The sequence below is a fragment of the Camelus bactrianus genome, chromosome 4 (genome assembly GCF_048773025.1).
Source record: "Camelus bactrianus isolate YW-2024 breed Bactrian camel chromosome 4, ASM4877302v1, whole genome shotgun sequence".
Taxonomy (NCBI): domain Eukaryota; kingdom Metazoa; phylum Chordata; class Mammalia; order Artiodactyla; family Camelidae; genus Camelus; species Camelus bactrianus.
The window spans coordinates 24,365,721-24,382,910 of record NC_133542.1 but is presented as its reverse complement, the minus strand read 5'-3'; the positions used below and the strand labels follow the sequence as shown (position 1 = coordinate 24,382,910).

Below are 17,190 nucleotides of genomic sequence, written 5' to 3'. Positions count from 1 at the left end.
GTAGAATTCGCTCAACTTTCTTTTTTATGTACATCCCTCCGTGAAAACTGGCTTTCCCAGCTTCACAGTGCCCACAGGGAAAAATGAATGCCCCATGCTCCTCAGTTGTTAAGTTAAACTTCTAAACATATGTAGAATCCAACGTATTGTTTCTTGGTCTCTTCTCAAGTTGCAAGAGACGGAAAGAGGTTGCCCCAATCCCACCATGGTATAAAACGTTTCTCATTACAAGGAGTGGAAACAAACCTAGCTGCTGGAAAGCAACAACATTAGAGAGGTATGGAAAATGGTTTGGCAAGCAGGTCAAATATTTTACATATGTCTACCCTAAGCTGTCTTATCCCAAACCAGCCTTTTTGTTTCTTGAAATACATATCCGCACTGTATCTGCACTGTGAGTACTACCTTTGACCTCAATTTGAATTCAGGCCCAGAGTCTGAGAAGAGGCTTATGAATCCAAACAGATATATTTTGTAATAATTAGTCCCTTTAAGAGAAAATACAAAAGGCTTTTTGATCTACCCTGTGATTCACTTCCCTCAGGTAACTTTGGCATCTATGACACGTAGCTATTCAAGGCTACTGCCCCAATTCTCACACACAGGCTAGCTAAGCAGGTAGACAATTTGAAGCAAATGCCAGGAATGTGTGTTATCAGGAAGAAGCTGTGTGGGTATTAGGCAAAAACAATGTGCAATTTATTCTTTTATTAATGAGCCATTTCCCCCTCCAGGCAAATTATTTCACCAATGCATGATAATGAAGGGCTTCAGTCAGACCCTCTTGACAAATTGGACACATTACTGGACAGGTGCCACTGTCTTAGAAATAAACACAAGGCTTTTTCAGCAGAGCTTTCTCACAAAGCAACCTGGAAAGAGAACATACAGTTCCATCAGTCTCAGATTATCTGATCTGAAACTTCAGAGGATTTCCTTATGAGCCCACAAAGACAAGAAGGCATTTGAGCAGTAACAGAAAACTAAGACTTAGAGCAAAGTCAGAGATGAATTTAGTTAGTGGATGAGATATTGACAAGACATACACTACAGAAAATGGGCATGAGAAATATTATCCTCTTAAACTTTTTGTTCTGATTTTTTATAAAATCTGTAACTTAGAGGCAGAAGATTCAGAAAGATGAGGTCATGTTGTCAGCACAGCCAAGTACTCCCACAGAAAAATCTCAGTTTTGTATGTATGGCTGAAACGTACTGGTGCGTATTTGACAACGCAAATACATTTTGATGGGGTTCAAAATTTTCTGTCACACGAGCAATAGGATCAATTTAAGAAAATCATCTCCTTTGCTATGATTCTAAAATGACAAGACATTTCTCAGCAAAGAACTCTCATAACACCACTTAAGACATGGGGGTGGATGGCAGTAGAAGAAAACTGAAAGTCAGAAACACTGAAATTTTACCAATAGGAAAAGAAGATCACAGTACTATAATACTTTAAAGAGAGAGAATAAAGGGGAAAGAGAGACAGAGAGGGAGAGAGAGGACAAACAGTGAGAATCTTACATTATTGCTTTGAGAAGTCCCACAACCAATATCAATTTGGCTGCTCCTTCCTTTATTCTGTCCCACTTTACAAGGTTTTATGGCTTTCATCCTTTAGGGAAGGAAGTGCAATAAAAGAGTACTGTGATTTTCTAAATACACACACTCCAGTAATTCCTATGAGATCCCTGTCAGGATTCTGGAATAGAGATTATGACTACTTTATGAAAAGTATCCACTAAAGAGAGCTCATTTGTTACTTTGATTATTATAACCAGCATTCACTTTGTGCCAGCCAGTATCAAGGTGCTAAATCACAAAATGAACGGTGTTTAATATGTGCTTTGGCAGTCATGCAGACTCAAATGAGGATCCTTAATTCAGATTACATTTTATCCACGTCTTTTATCCTAAAATTCTGTCACTGTAACCACTGAGGTAAAAGATACTGATTTTTCAGCGCATAGGATTTTCAGCTTCACAACAAGGACAATGTTGAAATATTTTAATACCCAGCATAAAGAAGCTAATTTCCTCCCCTCACATCCCAACAACCTCACTCCAGGACAACGTACAGGAGAACTGACTCAGCTCCATCCAGGCACAGAGAACTAATTTTCAGTGACATGATGGTAAAATGAGAGGTTTGGACAATCACGTTTCATCTTTCCTCTATGTGGTGTTATTACTGCTGGGAGATCACATTGGATCCAATCTTCCCAAGCTCTGAAAAACATTCTGCTACAGAAGCTGTATTATCTTCCTGCCTGACCTGATTTTTTTTTTTTTTTTTTTAGAACTAGAATCCCTGTTACAGACTATACCACTATTTCAGTTGCAAATAATATGTTCTATTTTCCTCATATGCAAATTATTATGCAGATGGGAAGTATGGAGAAATGGTTCCTAGAAAACTACATTGGTATTTGTAATACCTGGTTTCTGGACTGGATCAGGAGTTTTTTGGGAGGGACAGTTATTTCTCATTTATTACCCCCAGCTTCTTGCTCAGCAATTGGCACACAGTAAGAGCTCAACAAATACTGAAGGAACAAATGGACTTCAAATGAAGCATCAAATGGAAAAAGAAGGAGCACCTTCATTTCTTTCCCATTAGAGATTAACACCATTGAGAAAGATAAAATCCATTTTGAATTGAGTTTGAATATTTCTCTTTCAGCCACAAATCAAGACCACCAGAAAATATCACACTTACAAGGATACCTAATGCCAAAATCCCAAGAGTTAAGTCTGGATTAAATATGAATAAATGATTAATAGAGCATTCAAAACTAAGCTTGACTACTGTGGAAATATATCGATAATAGAAGGGAAATAACCTAACAACCGGGGAATGCCTCCATAGATCAGGGCACATCAATGTAGCAATGAAATACATTGTAAATCCATGAAAATACTGGTTTTAAAGCGTCTTCAATAGCATGCTGTATCAAACTACCTTGTGCCACGTTTCAGAATACCTATTCACCTATAAACTTTGCCTTTTTCTTATTCTAGCTCTGAGGCAGTGACCAGCTTTGCCTAAGTTCTGATTCGCATAAGCCCAAGTTAACACAGCTTGCTTCATCTCGTAATGAAGAGCCTCTTGCCTTCCACCCCCAGCGCTTCCCTGTTGACACTGAGGTGTGGTTCATTACAAGACCTGCTCACACCCACACTCACATTGAGGGAGTTAATATACTACAGGGCAAACTATGGATCTAGAGGAAAGAGTAGCTGGTGGATAAATTCTTTCCCTTTTTCTCCTCCACGACTGACGATTCTATGATGTAGCTCATAAGCCTTCTTGGAGAATGTTTCCATGAGACTGAGCTGAAAACTTCACACTGGTTCTACCTGTTTCACTTTCCTTTACTTTTTTCCTACTCCCTGGAATTGCAGTTCCTATAAAATAATAGCCCTTAAGATTTTGCCTCAAGCTCTGCTTCCTAGAGAAACCCAGAAAGATGTTTAGAATGTCCTAAAAAGAAGACTTTCAGGCCAGGATTTTGGAGCTAAAGTACCCAGTTTGGGGATGGCAGCAAACATTTTGGCTTTAAATGGTGGGGACAGCATTTGTATACTTTCAAGATCCCTGTTGTACTTTGTAGAATCTTTGATCATCTTGACATCTGAGTGAACAAACTGGTCCATTAATTGAGGATATCCTTCTAATCTGACTTGGTGAGCAAGAAGTGGCAATAGGCTAGACGTCCTAGTAAGACACATGCGTGTCAGACGATTAGAAGTAAGATCCATGAATCCGCGGGTCTGCCACGTTGGTGAAGGTCTTCTGGACCTAGTGGCCTGTGGCCTTTCAGTTAAAGGATGTGGTGGCACTTTGCACCTTATACCAAGAAAAGAGGCAAAACACATGCACTCAGGATTTCGGAGCAAGCATGCATTATAGCGTTGCTCAAACTCGTGTATTTGAAGACTCTTGATTGGAAGTCAGAGCACAAAGGGCATCTATAGTAGATACAAGCTGAGCTGTGTGCTCCCATGCCAGCTGGACCCTCAGACTAGTTATTCCAAGAGTGCTAGAGTTGTCTCTAATGGAATGGGGTGTTCCATGCAGTCTCTGGCAAGCCCCACCGAGAAATACACAGCACAATCCCCTGGAATCGTGGAGCAAAACCGTGCCTTCATGGTTGAAAACCACTGTCTGTTTGATCAACAGTTCCCAGGATTCCTAAGCCCTCAAAGGGACTGAGTAACTGTGGTTCAGGAAGTGACTAATTGTTTTAGGAACAGCCCATCATGAACTCGGTATTACCAAATCTGAGTCACAATGCAAGGTGGCAGAGCATAGTTGTATTTCATTATATTTTGGGGAATAAGCCTCAGTAGTGAGAGAGAGAGAGTGGTAACAGGTGATCAGACTTCCTCGTCAGCTACCTCTCTTGCACTGACATCTTGATTTCAACTCACATCCATGGTCATATGAGATTTTTTTTTATACAATCAATAGAGAAGAAACGAGCCTGGTTCACAGGCGAGTTCGCACAGTATGAAAATGGATTGAGAATTGCCGCCATGCTAGAGTTCCACAAAGGAGGCCCTCAGGAACAGCAGGAAACTGTAAGCCACATGCGATAATCCACTTGGTATGGTGGGAAAAGTGACCTGAGGTCCAAACATACGAGGGCTCCTGGGTTCTGATCGGTGTTTGGGTGGTTGGGAAAGGGTCAGTAAGGAGAAAAGACTGGGAAATTAGGGACGAGGAAATATGGGAGAACACTAGGAGATCTGGGCAGTGAACAGGGTTTACCGTACTGGACACAAGTGCTTCCGACGCCTCAGTCACAACTGTCTCTTGTTCCAGATGCCACTGTGATGACAAGGCTGGTGCAGACCGAGAGCTTCATGCCTGTACTGTGCCCTGTCACCTCCTCCCCAGAATTTTCTTGTTGATGCCAAGGTTTGAGACACAATCAGAGCCCACTGAACCCCATTTTGTAACCTAAGCACACTTAACGCAGAAGTACAGGGAACTGATATCCTGTGAGAAACTGGCCAGTAGGAAATGGAGCTAATGGACACGTTTTCTTCCTTCATCCCCCAGGTAAGAGGTTCCAACACAGTCTGTGAAGTTTCTCATGGGATGGACCCCAAGCCCAAGTAACCAGCACCACTGCCATCAGTCACCTTGCTATCACAGCTGGGTATCAGCTTCTCCACCATTCTTTCGCTACTTTGCTTATCCCTCCCTGCCATGCGCCCTGGGTTATGTTTCAAAATAAAGACCCCAACTGTGATTTCTTGAAAACTAAGTTGAGACACATGAAAAAATCATTATGACATAAACCTATGTGACCAAAAACAGAATACAAAATTATCTGTCAGAATGGCTTGTTTTGTAAAAACTGATGTCTAGGAAAAAGTGTTAAGAGGAATGTATTACACAGTATTAACAAGTGCTATTTCTTGGGAACAAAATTAGAAATGGTGATTTATTTATATTCTATTGTATAGTCTCCAAACTTCTTACATTGAACATATGTTATCTGCAAATCCTGAAAAAAAGTTTTCTATGGGAAAAACTATCAGCAGGTTTCTGTAATCAGAAGGGATCTAAGGGCATGATCATGGCCAGGTACAAAGTAAATTTCATGGGAAACAAGTATTCAAGTCCAAATCAAGCAAATATCAGAAGCTAACAAAGGTGCCAAGGAAGATAAGCTCCAGAATAGCTCACAGTGATAATCTTATCTAGGGGCTGAGCTCTCTTCTAATATGTCTGAGTAACAGATGTATCACCTATTAGAGAAAACCTACCATCAATATCTAACAGAGGTATGCTGTGAGAAATGCATTTTCTAATTAAAATTTAGATAACATCTGAGAGTCCAGAGGATGCTAATGAAGACCATGGGACAAAATATTTGCAATTTGAAAAAGTCCTGAATTCCTAGTCTTTGGAGTTACGAAATACAGGAGAAGCTAATTTTAGTAATGGGAAATGATGATACAGGCACAACTAGACTGAAAAGATGATTATATTACATTTGTCAAAGAAATACATCTTAGGAAGTAAACCGTATTTAGACAAATCAATGAAGATTTGAGGATAGCATGTAAGACTCTAAGGGTCTAGTAGGGAGGTGGACTGCCTCTTGTTTGCCATGAGAAGAGGAGGAATTTTCTTCTTGATCAGAGGAAGGAGTGGATATCAAGGGCTAGGTGGCAGAGATAAGACGAGTCTGAGAGAGAAGGAAGAAGGGTGAAGCCACGGAGTGCGATGTGACCTTTTCCTTGAAACCTACCAGTCATAGCTCTGAGTGCCACAAGGCTGCATGGAAGTAGACTGAAGACAATGAAGAAGGACCGAGTTCTAGAACCAGCTCAGTTTGTTGCAAAGGAGAGATGGCACTCAACGATGCAGATGTGCAGAAGCTGAGAAATAAGAGACTTGCAGAGGTGGAAGAGGGGCTGTGGGCTGTCACAGGAGGTAGGACTGGGGCTGAGGATAAGTGCACCCAGATCCCTGAGTGTGCTTCCATCATGGGGGAGGCTGCTGGTTGCAGAGCCCAGGACTGTGAGATGTTAGGTGAGCCAGTGTCAATGTGTGCTATGTGGGGGTCAGGATGAAGAAACCCAGCTTGAGTTGACGGCCAGGGAGTAACACGAGGAAACTAGGTACCAGAAAAGATGGCACTCCTTAGATTACTTATTTATCACCATGTTGCCTGTCGCCCCTCTGCCAGATTTGTCAAGTAAGACCAGAAATGTTCAGCAGCCATCCTGGAAGAATTTTCTGCAGCAATTTATTTTAAAAATTAAAGCTAGACCCCCTGTAAATAGGGCTAGGCAAATCATTGTAATTTGGAAGTTCATTAGAAGAATACAGTCTTAAAATTAACAAGCACTCCATGAAACTGATGTTGATTTTACCCATAAAATCAGACAGGACCACAAAAGTGCTCACTTCCATTTTTAACTTTCAGTTATTGGTCCCAATTTGCCTAATCCAGGAGGTGAACACATTCAGGGGAGAAGCAAAGATACACAGTGGTGTTTGTCAGAAAGAAGGAAATCGGGGTTAGTCTGGAGACTGAGGAAAAGGGAAGGGAAGGGTAAAACTAAAAGGGGACAAGGCCAGCTTCATGGAAGGGTGTCTCATGCAGCTGCCCAGGGCCCTGCACTAGAAAGATTCCAATTTGGGTTTAATGCCCTTTTGTCAGCATCTTAAAATTCTTAAGATATTAATGAAGTGGCCCTGCTTGAATTTTGTGCAAGTAGTGTAGCCGGTCCTGAGGCAGAGAGATAAAGGAAGAAAAGCTGAAAAGGAAATCAAGAAAGAGAAGTATTATTTTTCTCCAGTTAAGATGTGGGAGATGGGCTTTACATAGCCAGGTGCTTGGTAAACATGGCACTATACTGAGTTCAGTGGGATGGGGAAAAAGTGGGGCATACAAAACAACTGATGCTGTTTCACTGTCATTCCTTTCAGTGCTCAATGAAGTTTATGTGTGGCATCCTCTTAGTTTCTGTAGACCCAGAGGCAGAGAGAAAAGGCTAAACAAATATGCAAACGTGATAAAGGGAATAATGTGAACACCGAAGCTGGACAAGTACATGTGCGTGTGTGAGGGTTGGCAGGGGTGGGGTTCAGTGCTTCCTCCTTCGAAGGATGAGATCTGGGGCATCTACAGGACACTGGAATCTGTGACCTGCAAGAGTACAGAGGAGGAGCAAGACAACAAATCAAAGTGGCTCTATACCATATAATGCTGACACATTAAAATGTCAAAAATCCAACCTGAAATGAATCTGCCTCAAAGAAATTTTCCTTACAGATAGGATCATATGATAGTATTTTCTTTGTCACAGGGACTGTTTGAGATGCTGGGAATCTGGTAGTAAATAGGAAGGAGCATGAATCCAGGTCCTAAGAGAGCTTACAGCTGAGTGAACCAACTCACACAACTACATTATTAAAAGTAATTGGTGCTTCGAAGAAAATATAATGAGTTATAAAAATTTATACATAGGAAGCCTCATCTAGTATGAGGAAGGGAATGTGAGAGCATTCCTGAAGACATAGCATGCAAATCGAGATTTGCATGAGTAGGAGTCAGCAAAGCACGAGGTGAAGGAATTATGGGAATGTTTCAGGCACACAGCTACTGTAGCAAAATATGTGAGTTCCAAAGACCCCAGAGCAGAGATACTTGCTTTTCTTTTGTTCCCCGCTGTACCTGAACTACCTAGGCAGTACCTGACACATAGCAGACGCTCAGTCAATATTTACAGGATGAATGAATGAATGATATGTTGTTTTAGGAAAGCACTAAAGTTTGAAAAGCCCTCAGCCAATGGGATTGTGATCAAAGTAACCCTTGTAAGAGCAAGCAGATTGCAGCCACTAACAAGCAGATGTGAAAACAGATTCAGGAAACAGTGGGGAAAAAGCACCACTAAATAAGCATCAAGATCTAAAAGAGCTTGAATCATTCGGTTCAGAATCACAATCCTCAGAGACCAGCACTTTTTCACAAGCCATCCATTAAGGAAGTCCACAGTTAAGAAAGCCGCACTGCCTACACATACATTACACAATCCTGAGGAATGGATCATCCTTTATAGAAACCAGCTCAACCCTAGTAATTTTACAGACCTTTGAGTAAACTCTCATGCGCTGCTTATGAGCAATTAAGACTTGAAGAGAACTGCTTCTCTTTTATTTCCTTTCAGTCTAAGCTAGGCTGACCACTGACCAAGACAGAGGGTTTTCATTGCCTAATTCTTAAGTCATTTTGCTGGATTGTTTGATTTGGACAGAAATGTAAGGCTTAACACAGACTCAGCTGTGGGGAGGAACTCAGGACTTCACCCCTTTCTTTTCTATGAGTCCACTGTTTCCAGTGCAGGGTGGCCCCACCCACAGAGTCAATTCTCTGCAAGAGTGACTTCAGTCCTTGCAAGAGAAAGGAAAAGAAGATTGGAACCTTACTTAAATGACTGTTTGCACCTTTATACTTCATAATCACCCAAATGAGAATTTCCTGTTTTAACCATCAAATCCTGCTGCTACTGAGTGAACATAATATAATTTTGAATATTTATTTTATGAAGTTGTATTCTTTGCCTTTCACATGTAATAAATCATAAATACCACTAGATTTTTTATAAAAATTGCAATATTTTTTCATCATTGCTTTGATGAAGCCCAGTACATGTAATAACAAATAGACAAGGAGCTTCTGAAAGCAAGAACTAGGTTAAGCATATTTAAACTATTCAAAATCTATTTTTAATGTGCCCAATACACTTGTGGTTTCCTATTTTCAGCCTATTTTCTCATTGGATAATTTTAAATATCCATTTTTATTCATCATTTACCTTGTGCCAGACACTGGGCCAGGTACCACATTCACACGATCTCTTTGGTTAAATGAGTCCTGATACACATTCTAAACACAATGCTAAGCATGGAGTAAGCACTCCATAAATATCGGCTATGAATTTCTCATTCAGTCTGCACAGATCCAACAGTATCTGATGAGGTAGGTTTTATTATCCCACACCATGACGAGGACCCAGGGCTCAGTGAAGTGAAGAGTGAAGTAAATGCCCAAAGCCACCCAGCCAGCTTGTGCCTGAGGTCAGGTTCATCTCCTCTCCTGCTGCCACTCCTCACTGCACGCAATGCCAGAACATTCCTGGTACAGATTTTGTGGCTCATCAAAAACTACGTGCCCTGAAAACACAGAAGCTCACTTCAGACATGTGGCATAAAGTCCTTTAATTCTGATGCAGACAGAAGAACGCAGACTTTCCTATTTGGGGGAGTGCCGTCAGCAGCACACAGAACACAGGCTGCAGAAACTGCAGTGAAACCAGAGGAGGAGCCAGCCTGCTGTGGGGGCAGCACCCCCACAGCACAAACCACCTGAGGGGACCCATTCCTCCAGCACATTCGCTGAGTACCAGCTTTGTACCAAGCGCTGTGTTGCAATCAGCCAAAGATGGGTGAGTTAGCAGTGCTGCTAGCTGTCCTCGGGGAACTAACGGAGGAAGAGCGAAACAGACCCAAGATAGACAAATAAAATTACTGCAGACTGGGATATATCCTAGGAGGAAAGCAAATGGGATACTGAGACAGAGCCTTGGTTACAACTTCAGGCAGTCAAGAAGCAGTCCTTGTGGTTTTCTGATTTTCGCATATATTCTTTAAATATAATAACTGCTTTTCACAACAACAAAAAATACATCATGAATCAGGAGAGACTGTCCCATAAGTAAAATGATATTTTTAAAAATCCATTAATATATTGCACAGTATCGATGGGTTAAAAAGAAACACTATATGGTCTTAATAGATTCAAAAAATCCATAAAATGTATCATCTGTACATGATAAAAACTTAAAGCTGCTTTTCAGTAAGAGACATCTCTTAGCCTAATGCAAGGTGTTCACAGAACTACCTAGAGAAGTGGTTCTTAAATTTTAGTTTATGCGAGAATCACCTAGGAGTCTTATTAGAACACTGATTTCTAAGACAAACTCCTGTGTCTCAGAGTTTCTGATTCAGCAGGTCTGGGGTGTTGTTAAGAATCTGAATTTCTACCAAGTTCCCAGATGATGCTGATGGCACTAGTCCAGGATACTGACTGTACTTTGAGAACCAATGATCCATACTCTTAATTGTACAATGGCATTCGCATTCACTGTGAAGGCTGGACCAAAATGAGAATTCTCACTTCCATTTTATAATTTAAGACCTTAAATAGAAAAGTTAAAAAGTAAAAGAAAGACGAGTTAAAAAAACTAAACAGAAAAAAAAAAATCTGTCTTTATCTGCAGGCAATTTGGAAGATAACATACATAATCCTAAACATTCATTTAGTAAATAAGAATATTCAACATGAAGATTTTAACTACATGCCAGCAAGAACCAATAAAGAAAAAAGTAATTAAATATATATCTTACATAAAATTGCCTCAAAAACTATGAACTACTTTGAGATGCAGCTAAAAAAAAGGTAGAAGATCTGTATGTAGGTAAGATTTTTAATTAACTAAAGCATGAAAATGAGGACCTAAGAAAGTGGTGGAGATATATATACAATATTTACGTCAATCTGCGAATTTAGTTAATCGATAAATATAAAGCAACACCAATCAACATCTCAACAGGGCTTTTCACATACTATAACAACTTAAAATCTTAAATTCATGAAAAAATACAGAAACAAGGAATGTAAGAAAATTTGGAGGAGGAGGAGGAAATATATAAATTAAAACTGTAGGTATAATCAGACAGACCAATGGTTCAGAATAAAGAGCCCAGAAATAAACACCTACACAAGTGGAAACTTAACATAGAAAAGAATGGCATTATGAAGTGCTGACTTTTAAAATAAATTATGGAAAAAAAGACTTCCTATATGAAGCAGAACTTTAAAACTTACATGAGTAATCTCTTCCTAACCAAGCTTATAAAAATATTCTATTTTTTCCTTCCATAAGAACAAAAACCAGTGATCATAAATTTAAAGATTAATATATTTAATAACATGTACTTCAAGTTTCAAAGTAAAAGACCCATAAGCAAAATTAAAAGTCAAACAACAGGGTGGGTCACACACAACAGACAAAGAATCACAACCAGAATTCTGACTAATGAACATAAAGAAGACAAGCAACAGACAAGAAAAATGGTCACAGGATGTGAATAGCCCCTTGACAGAAGAGGAAATCAAAATGAGTAATAAACTTGTGAAACGATGCTCAACTTCACTGGTAGAGAGGGAAACAGAAATAAATTAATAATGAAAGACCATGTCCTACCCCTCTGATTTTATGGAACTTTATAAAAATCCTAGAAACCCCAGGTGTTGGGGAGGATGTAAAGAAATGGTATCTCTCCTCCTGGTAGAAGCAAAAATTGGTACAGACACTTTGAAGAGCAATTTGTCTGTATCTATTGTGCAGAACCAAGAGAGAGAGATTAATGCTGACACGTGTAAATGCTAAATGTAAGAATGTTAAACATAGTACTACTAGCAATAGCAAGTATCATGAAATAATTTGTTCTTATCAACAGGGGGATAGACACATTGTGGAAAAATAATGAACAATCTACAACTATCCATTCAATATGCCTACTGGCATAGATCTATGGTTTGTAATGGCAGAAAGGTCAAATTCCAAAATGAGAACATTTGTGGGTGTTTTGAAAACCTACAAATTAACACAATGTATTTCATGTAATAAAACTATCACAGTCAGAGCTCAGGGGTAATCCATCAAATTCATAATAATGGTGCATTCTGCAGAGACGGGAGGGAAAGCTCAGGGTCTCCATCTGTATTCCTGATACAGTGCCTTATAACGTTTGCATTCATCAACCAGCTTACCATGAATTCATGTCAGTAATGACTCTAGTGACTCAAATAAACAAATTCCTTTCTTCTTTATTGACGATGGTGACTGGACATACTTTTGAAAAGATCTCAGCTCATTTCTGTTAAAAGCTTCTTTGGGAAAATTCAACGAAGCAGAACCCTCCCAAAACCACCAAAGCTGGCAAATTGCCATTATTAAAATTGTTACCACATTGTGATCAACTTCTGGTAGTTGTGCTAATCAAATTGCCAGAAAATGTCATTCCCTTAGAGGAAATATTTGGTTTCACCAGCCTGTAAATCTGTATTAACCATTCTAAGTCACTGGTTCAAACTGAAATCCAGTACCTGGTTCACAGTCATCAACTGCAGATAAATCAGACTGAGTCACAGTCATTTGGCGATCCTCTCTCAGAGACACTGTTAATATTAAAATACTCAATGGCACCTGCTTAGCATGTTTGCCTTCATTCGCTATTTCCAGTTTCTTTGTAAGTTTGCCAAGTGTTTTCAAATGAATCCCCTGGGAAAATGACCTATCGGTAATTTTTTCCTGCATTTTCTCAGGCTGATAGGAGAGCAGTCCTTTGATCATGCTGAGGGCTGCACTCCTTAGTTTTCTAAGGACAGAGAAACCTTATGCCTGTGCAGCTAGGCAGAGCTCTGTGCCAGCACTGGAAATTTTTATGTCTTACATAAAGCTTAAAAGTTCAAATCATGATCTACAGGTTGGAGGAATAAAGAACGTCTCAGTATTTTAACAAAAATTATGTTAGGTTCTTTTCAGTTTTACCCTTCAGAATGTCAGTAATTTGCTCTTTTCCATTACTTTTCTCCACTAAATCCCACCCCCCACTCAACCCCTCCTCCCACACCCTACCTCAAAGGTACACAGAAAATAACTGTGGTTCTTTCACAGACAGAGGAATATTTCGCCTCCATTATCTGAGGTTAAAAACCTAGTAGTAATAAAGTCATCATTTTCAAAGAACTAAAATAAAAGTCATCGTTCTTTTTTCTCTGTTTCTTGGAGTTGTAGGAGAACAAATGTCACTTAGAACTATCACACACTAAGATGATGGAAAACATGAGAGGACTGGGTTTCACATCAGAAAATCTAGGGAGTAAAAATCCCTTCTTCTGGGATGGTGTTAAGTTTCTTTTTCCAGAGAGGGCAAAAGATCCAGTAACTAAGATGAAAGCAAACCCAGGATGCCTGTGACAGCAGTGAAGTTCATTTATTTATTTTCCCCTAGGTGGAGAGAGAAATCTGACAAATTAAGTCTAATGAAGGGGAGGGAGCAGTTTCATTTTTTGATTAAAAATTCCCCTGTATTTTGAGTATCCTTGCATTTAGAAATAAAGCAATTTCAATTAAAATATTTGCTTAATTGTTTGACTCGGGTCCATCAGAACGTCATTGAGAATTGGTTTCCCCAACGGTGGAGTGTGGGTATCTTTGCCTACCTCACAGGATAATCATAAAGCTCAGCTGCTGGGAGAAGACGACCTGGTGCAAGAGAGGGAAATCCAAACACTGGCAGGAGTTTAGCGGGTCAACGAAACAGGATCACCCAGGTGAGAGGAAGGTGGGCTCCGTAGGATCTGGGATGAGCAAAGACACTCACAAAAGCATTTCATTTCATTTCTTAAAAGAAAAAAAAAAAAAGTTAGCCCTGTGCCAGGCAAAAACCAAAAACCAAAATAGCAAAACAAACCACAAGTCTTTGACAGCTCCCAAATAACAGTTTGCAGCCCCTATTGGAATCAAAGAATGGGCTCTGGTTTGAGACAGCATAAGAATTTGAAATCACCTCAAAGTATAGACTCTACCTCGTTCTTAAATAATTTAGGAAGGTTACTTAATTTCTCCCCCTCCCCAAGCTTTATTGAGATAAAATATGCACATAACATGGTATAAGTTTAAGGTGTACAAACATGTTGATTTGATACACTTACAAAGGACAAAATGGTTATCATCAAAGCATTAGCTACCAGTTACATCCCATCACATATTTACCTTTTGTGTGTGTGGGGGGGTGAGGACATTTAAGATCTACTCTCTTAGCCACTTTCAAGTATATGTTAACTGTGTAATTAGCTACCACCTCCATGCTGCACATTAGATGTTCAAACGTGTTCATCTTGTAACTGGATTGTACCCTTTGACCAACATCTCTCACTCTTCCTCCACCCCAACCCACCCGTCCCTGGTAACCCCACACCATTCTGCCCTCTGTTTCACTGAGTTTGTCTTTCTTAGATTCCTCACGTAAGTGTTATCATACAGGATTCGTTATCATACAGGATTTGTCTTCGACCTGGGAAGTTGCTTGATTTCTTCAAGTCTCAATTTACCCCGAATGATAACATTATAACATTACGTTTCCACGTTGAAATATACTGATAATAATAGTGTATGAGACTTGAACAATTTCATGTATACACATCCTACCTCCTCAATAAATATGTGTTGTTACTACCTCATTAGAGTGCTCTGTACTCAAAAATGTCCTGTACAGATATACTATCATTTGCTATGTGATATTTAAATAATAAATCAAAAACATCAAATCAAATAAAAAGTTTCTATATATTAATCACTTCCAGGGTAAAGGTTGGGACACATTATTTTAAATGCTGTAATTTTACATGCAGATAAATGTTTATTTCATTATTAGATTCTTGTGGCATACATTCTTATGAATACTATCAACAGAAAACTATTCTTAAATTCATTGAGAATAAAACTAGATCTAAATAAGAGAATCTTTTTTTTTAATTTCAGATAGTAAAGAAAAAAATATTGGGCATAATTCTGCCTAATTCTGAGGATATATAAATATTCTTCATATTAACTTCTGAAATCTTTATAATTTTGCTTTTTACATTTGTAACTGAAAGTCACCTGGAATGGATTTTTTCTGAGGTAATGATCCAATTTCATTTTTTCCAGTTGTCCCAGTTCCATTTACTGAAAAGCCTAGGTTTTCTCAATGGATCTACAATATCTCCTCAGTAAAATTTCAAATGTCTTTTTTTGCATGTAATTGTTACTAGCTGTGATGTTCTATTCATCTGACAATGTTTATATCCCTGCACCAATACACACTGCCCTCATCAGTAGAGCTTTTCAAGTCTTCATGTCTGGTAGGGCCCGTACACCCTACTTGCTCTTCAAGAGTACCTTCATGGTTTGGGCCCTTCATAGTTTCCTATAAATTTTTCATTCATTTTGCCAAATTTCATTAAAAAGACAAACATTTTTAATGCATTAGCCTACAGATCAATAAGGGGAAAACTGACACATTCACAATATTGAGTCCTCCATGCCATGAATCTACCTGTTTTCAAAAAATGTATTTCAATAGAATTCTACCAGTCATTCCATATAGATTTGGGACAAACTGTGTTGGATTTATTTCTAGTTACTTTATGTTTTTATGTTAATATAAATGATACTGTTATTTTTTTTTATTTTAGGGGGAGGTAATTATTAATACTTATTATAATTACTTATTTATTTATTTTTAGAGGAGGCACTGGGGCTTGAACCCAGGACCTTGTGTATGCTAAGCATGTGCTCTACCACTTAAGCTACACCCTCCCCACTAAGTGATACCCTTTTAAAAATGTTCATTTTTAAACCTTTGTTGCTACTACACTACAAGTGCAACAGATCACTGTACGTTGATTTTATATCTATACTCTTATTTCTAACAATTTACACTTTTGGGATTTTATATTCTTTTGGATTATTCTATAAGTTATTTGTAATTAATGACAATTTTATTTTTCTTTCCTAATTTTTACACTTTTTATTTACCTTGCCTTACAGAGCTGGCTCACAGCTCCAATACAGTATTGAATAGAAATAGTAATAAAAGGCATCTTTTGTCTTTTTCAGATTCTAAAGGGAAGGGTTTTGGTTACTTGCTATTGAATATCATGTTTATGTATGAAAGGATGTTGAACTATAGTAAATGAAAGGCTTTGGGGAGCTTATATTAAGATGATATTATATTTTTTTTACATTCAATCTGTTCATATTTATTTCCTAGTTTTAAACAAACTTTGTATTAGGAAAAAATACAGCTTGGTCATGATTTATTATTACCCTTTTTCCACATTGCTCAATTTAGTTTGTCAATATTTCATTTAGGCATTTTGCATTTATGTTCATTACTGAATCTCACTTTAATTTTCTTATTCATGCTCTCCTTACTTATTTTGGTATTAGTGTTTGGTAGGCTAACTTTTAAAAATGAATGGGTAGAGGAGAATATTTCTGTCTTTTTCTATGTTCTCAAATATTGAAATTCTTTATTTAGCACATAGCACAACACTGTGGCAGTCACAATGACATGTGATATACAAGTCTTCCCTTTTCTGCATGGCACACAGCTAGACTACCATTTTCTAACTCCTCACAGTTATGTGGGGCTACTGATTAAGTTCTGGCCAATGGAATGTGGTCTACATTATGAAAGTAAAAAAGGATATTGTATGTAACAGCCCTTTGACAACATGAACATACACATCTGACACGTAGTTTAAAAAAAAAACTTTCCTCATTTTTCAGTGGTAGATAATAACAAACAAGAAGTGGTAGTGTGTGGATTAAAATCAGTATGTAAAGGGTCTGGAATACAAGCTAAATTTGTGTTTAATAATGTAAATTGCTACTATTATTTGATGCAATAATGGCATGTTGATAATAATACTATTACATATTTCAAAGAGATTTAACTCGATCTATATTCCATGCCAAAAAAAAAGTGTAATTTCAGATTCTAAAGGAAATAAACCGGAAATAAAAGAAATCTAA

The 17,190-nt window shown here is 38.5% G+C and overlaps 1 long non-coding RNA gene across 1 annotated transcript in view; it reads right to left on the bottom strand.

Moving 5' to 3' along the window:
- The window catches only part of LOC123613592 (uncharacterized), a 430,490-nt gene that overhangs the window by 332,996 nt on the left and 80,304 nt on the right, over positions 1 to 17,190 (bottom strand). The gene's annotated exons all lie outside the window — the stretch shown is intronic.